The following is a 6000-nucleotide window of genomic DNA, read 5'->3' as shown; positions in this document are numbered from 1 at the left end:
TAAACATACTATCGAGCAGTGTCGAGGTATGTTTGGCACTTGTTATCAGTGTGGGCAGGAAGGCCATTTCTCTCGAGTATGTCCGAACAGGGGTACGACTTCTTCTCAACCCCAGCCAGGATTTAGAGGTGGCCCCAACATGATGAGACCTGCTGTTCCTGTTCCATATTTTCAGCAGTTGAGTGTCCCACGATATCGAGGACCAGGTGGTCAGATTGCTCAAGTTCCTCCTCAAGTGAGAGTATATGCTATGACGGAGGATCAGGCGAAAGAAGCTCCTGGTTGTGTGATTGCAGGTATTTGCATGCTTTGCGATTATCCTGCACGTATTTTATTTGATACAGGAGCATCCCATTCGTTCATATCTCATGCATTTGTTGCATCTCACGGTATTGAGTGTACCCCATTGTATGATACATTATCGATAGCCACGCCAGCAGGAAAGATTATTTTGTCTGAGCAAGTTGTGCATAATTGTGTATTGATATATGAGGACAATGTTATATGTCTGAATTTGATTGTCCTTCCAATGCACGACTTTGATTGTATTGTTGGCATGGATATCTTGACGACAAATCGAGCTACTGTTGATTGTTTTCATGGAGTGGTTCGATTTCGACCGATTGATGGACCCAAGTGGAATTTTTATGGCAAGGGTTCCCAAGCCAAAATTCCATTGGTATCTTCCTTGGAAATGTCTCGACTTTTGACTAGCGGAGATGAGGGTTATCTTATCTACTCTATTGATGTCTCTAAGAAAGAGCCTTCTTTATCTGAGATCCTGTTGCGAAAGAATTCCCGGATGTATCTCCCGATGAGATTCCTGACTTTTCTCCTCATTGAGAAGTTGAGTTTAGTATTGATCTTGTGCCGGGGACTGCTCCCATATCTAAAGCTCTCTATCGCATGGCACCATTGGAATTGAAAGAATTGAAAGAACAATTGTAAGATCTTCTCGATAAGGGATATATTCGACCGAGTGTATCACCTTGGGGAGCTCCAGTTTTATTTGTTCGAAAGAAAGATGATACTATGCGAATGTGTATCGATTATAGGCAACTGAATCGGGCTACTGTGAAAAACAAGTACCCACTTCCTCGTATTGATGATTTATTTGATCAGCTGCAGGGTACTTCTGTTTACTCTAAGATTGATCTCGTTCTGGATATCATCAAGTACGAGTTAGAGACGAAGATGTGCCTAAAACTGCTTTTCGTACGAGGTATGGCCATTATGAGTTTTTGGTTATGCCTTTTGGTCTCACGAATGCTCCTGCTGTCTTTATGGATCTAATGAATCACGTCTTTCGAGATTATCTTGACCGATTCGTTATTGTATTTATTGATGATATTCTTGTATATTCGAAATCGAAAAAGGAGCATGCTGAACATCTGAGACTGGTACTTCAAACTCTTCGCAATGGCCATTTATATGCTAAATTATCCAAATGCGAAATTCTGGATGGACAAAGTGATATTTTTAGGCCACGTCATTTCGAGACATGGCATATCTGTTGATCTTGCGAAGATCGAAGCTGTATTGAATTGGCCAAGACCTAGAATGTTCCTGAGATCCATAGCTTTATGGGTTTAGCTGGATATTATCGTCGTTTTATTGAAGGATTTTCGAAGATAGCTAAGCCTATTACTCAACTGACACAGAAGAATTAGCGATTCATTTGGTCAGATGAATGTGAAGCTAGTTTTCTTGAATTGAAGACGAGATTGACCACAACACCTGTGCTTATTATTTCCTCAGGTACCGGAGGATTTGTTGTGTGCACAGATGCATCTGGTAAAGGTTTGGGCTGTGTTCTGATGCAACATGGCAAAGTGATTGCTTATGCGTCTCGTCAATTGAAATCTCATGAAACATGTTATCCTGTTCATGATCTTGAATTGGATGCCATTGTGTTTGCTTTGAAGATTTGGCGCCATTACTTGTATGGAGAGAAGTTTTTTATATACTCAGATCACAAGAGTCTGAAATATCTCTTTTCTCAATCTGATTTGAATATGAGGAAACGTAGGTGGATGGATCTCCTGAAGGATTTTGATTGTGAGATTCAATATCACCCTGGATCGGTGAATGTTACTACGGTTGCCCTTAGTCGTAAAGTGTATGATTCTGTTTTAGCTTCTGTTTGTGTCGCCAAGGTACATGAGGATATATGTACTTCTGGTTGGACTTTTCACTCAAATTGGAATTCTGTCACTATCTCAGCATTGCAAATTGAGCCGAACATGATATCGAAAATACGAAAGGCCCAACGAAGCGATGCTCAGATCCAAAAGTCAAAAGAACTTGTATCTGCAGGACATCAGTCTGGATTCCAGATTTCTTCTGATGGTTCTTTACGACTTAATGGTCGGCTGGTAGTCCCTAATGATTCTGATTTGAAATCTGCCCTTCTTCGAGAAGCACATTGTAGCAAATACAGTATTCACCCTGGAGGTCGAAAAATGTATTTGACATTGAGACCTCAATTCTGGTGGAAACGTATGAAGAAGGACATTGCTGAGTTTATTTCGAAATGTCTTGTCTGCCAGCAAGTGAAAGCCGAGAGAATGAAACCTGAAGGATTGCTCCATAGTCTCGAAATCCCGAAATGGAATTGGGAACATATTGCTATGGATTTTGTGACTCATTTACCTCGTTCTCCCAAGGGCTGTGATGCTATTTGTCATATTATTGATCGGCTTTCGAAATCTGCACATTTTATTCCGTATGAGCGAACTAATCCTTATAAGAGAATGACCCGTTTATACATCGAGAATATTGTGAGACTGCATGGTGTGCCAGTCTCAATTGTATCTGATCGTGATCCCAAGTTTGCTTCTAAATTCTAGGGGTAGTTTCCAGGAAGCGATGGGTACGCATTTGGCTATGAGTACTGCTTATCATCCTCAAACCGATGGCCAGTACTGAGCGTACAATTCAAACGTTGGAAGATATGTTACGTGCGATTGTGATGGATTTCCGAATGGGATGGCAAGATGCCTTTCCATTAGTTGAATTTTCTTATAATAATAGTTTTCAAACGAGTATTGGTATGACACTGTTTGAAGCTCTATATGGGAGACGATGTAGATCACCGTTATTCTGGGATTAAATTGGTGAGAGACAATTGACTGGACCTGAAATGATACAAGAAATGAATGATAAGGTTCAGTTGATTCGACAGAGAATGAAAACTGTTCAGGATCGTCAAACGAGTTATGCGAATAAACGAAGACGACCCTTGGAATTCCAGAAAGGTGACAAAGTCTTTTTGAAAATATCTCTCTTTAGAGGCACTGTTCGATTTGGCATGCGAGGGAAATTATCTCCTCGATATATTGGTCCATATGAGATCCTTGATCGTGTTGGTGATCTTGCTTATCGATTGGCATTGCCACCAGCTCTATCTGCTATTCACGATGTATTTCATGTTTCTATGCTGAGAAAATATGAACTAGATCCATCACATGTACTTGCACCTGATGAGGTTGAACTTGATCCTTCTCTTTCCTATGTTGAACAACCTGTTCGCATTATGGATCGAAAGGAAAAGATATTGCGAAATAAATCGATTCTTCTAGTTCGAGTGCAATGGACACGGCATGGTGTGGAAGAGTCGACGTGGGAATTGGAGAGCAAGATGCGAGATTCATATCCGCATTTGTTTGATTCTCTTCCATCTGTTCCATTGTATTCAGTGTATACTGATCCATTTACTGATTTTAGTTTTGATATGTACTATAACTGGTGACATATATATGTTTACCAATGTTATGTATATAGAGATGTTTGAGATTTCGAGGACGAAATCTTTTAAGTGGGGGAGAAATGTAAGGACCTTGTATCATATTATCGTAAATCCTATGTTGATTATCGATACTTTATGAAATTGTCATGTGATTATGTATATGATGTATATCATGGACAATGAAAATGAGAAAATAAGTATTGGATATGAATTGACGTTGTAAGAGCTCGAGTGGAGAAGCCGGACGCCAATAAGTATAAAACCCATAATTTGGACAGAACGTGTGGCGCCCGAGCGGTAGAAGATGACCGCCCGAGCGCCAGTGTAGAATAAGAGTATGCTCGGACAGAACGTTCCGCACCCGAGCGGTAGTTTTTGACCGCCCGAGCGCGGTGTTAGTAAAACTCGAGGAAGAATGTCTCCCGCTCGGGCGCGAGAATTCTACCGCCCTGAGCGCGAGAGCGGTGGTGATAAGAATGAAGTTTTTCTTCTTTCTTTCTTCACTTTTACTCAGTAACTTTCGAGAAAAAGTTGGGAAAATCGATTTCTTTCGTCCGAATCGACTTCGAAACGCTGTCTAAACGCGAAACAAATTATAGATTCGGAATCTTCGCGTTGAGAGCTTCCTGTTGAGGTAAATTTCTTCTAGTTTCAGCAGCTCTAAATATAAAAGTGCTGGAATAGCATGTATTTGAAGTCGAGATTCTTATATGTAGTAGAATAACCGACAATAAACTCATATTCGAAGTCGGAATTGAATTATGTTATGATTTTTATTTGATATGAATTTTCAAAGTTTCAAAAGATATTTGAAACTTATATTATTGAATTTGGATCATGTTATTGATTGAAATGAGTATGTTATTGATGTAGATAAATTATTATACTGATATTTTCAATCTACATCAACTGGAACGAAGAATTGAGGTATGTTGCGACCGGGTATCATACGACAGGTATCTGTATTATATGATATATCTTGGATTGGTTTGATTGATTGGAATGAAAATACATGTCTATATGCCTTAATTTGGTGAGTTTATGTGGCATACATGACATGGTGATTTGAATATCGATGTATAAAATAAATGTTTTGTTAACTCACATCGTTTGATGCATACATCGATACATGACATGCACGTTGAGTTATGATCCTTGGATACCCTGATATGATTTGATTGAATTCTGGGGTTTGTGAACACAATGCTATGTTTGGTATTACATGACCCTTAAAGCATAGACATTAGTGGCCCCGATGATTGATTGAGATTTGGGATTTGATGGCGCTTTGTCGACGCTATCATACGAGTATCCCTTATTGAGGCCGGTGTGCCAGCTCGAGTATTGATTTGATAGCGATTCGTTTGATTCTGACATGTGCTCAGTGGATGGGCATTTGACTTGATACCTCCACGACATACATGCATTACATACCATTTATCATTGTTTAGATACTTGTGATATATATGATGGTTGTTCATACGGAGCTTTGCTCACCCCCAAGGAGGGCTGTTGTTGTCTTTGTGTGCGGACAATGGCAGGTAATCCAGGATATTAGGAGGCCGGAGAGGGTACTTCTGGAGGGAGTCACAGTTTGGGTGAGGTTTTATGTTTTGTTCCCAGTATATATATATGTTTCTATATATCGGGGCATGTCCCGAGGATATGAGTTGTTTGTATATGATTGGTCTTGATTATGTGTGGGCAAGTTTTATGATATGAGATAAAATACTATTTTTAGTATTTAAATTATAGAAGAAATATTTTGGGCTCATTGTAAAGAAAATTTTAAACTCGTTTTCCGCTGTAATTAATTAATCCTAATCAGATTGTGTTGTAATAACGATTAGGAGCTAAGGGCCCCACATTTTCAATGACAAACCAATTCCCGCACACCTGCTGAACTGGTATGGCTATTGACTTCGATTCAGTCCTGTATGTTCAAGACGAGGCAATCAAGAATGTGTTTATCAAGATTGAAGCTGCTGGATTGAAGCCATTTCTGGGACTTTCTTCCCAAGAAATCTATCCTAAGGAGATTCAAGATCTTTATGCCAACGGATTCATTTCTGCTGACGGAAATATCACTACTATTGTCAACAATCAGCTGCTGATGATAGATGAAGATTACTTCAGCAACCTCTTTCAGCTGCCAACTGATGGGCTAGAAAACTTCTCTGAGGTCAAATCTTCTTAAGTTGAGGAGATGCAAACTCTACTGTCGGCCGACGGTCGGAAAATCAATGTTTCCA

Source organism: Primulina tabacum, chromosome 13, assembly GCF_025594145.1.
Source record: "Primulina tabacum isolate GXHZ01 chromosome 13, ASM2559414v2, whole genome shotgun sequence".
In the NCBI taxonomy this organism is placed as follows: Eukaryota; Viridiplantae; Streptophyta; class Magnoliopsida; order Lamiales; family Gesneriaceae; genus Primulina; species Primulina tabacum.
The sequence above is the reverse complement of the archived record's forward strand: the minus strand, read 5'-3'. Positions refer to the sequence as shown.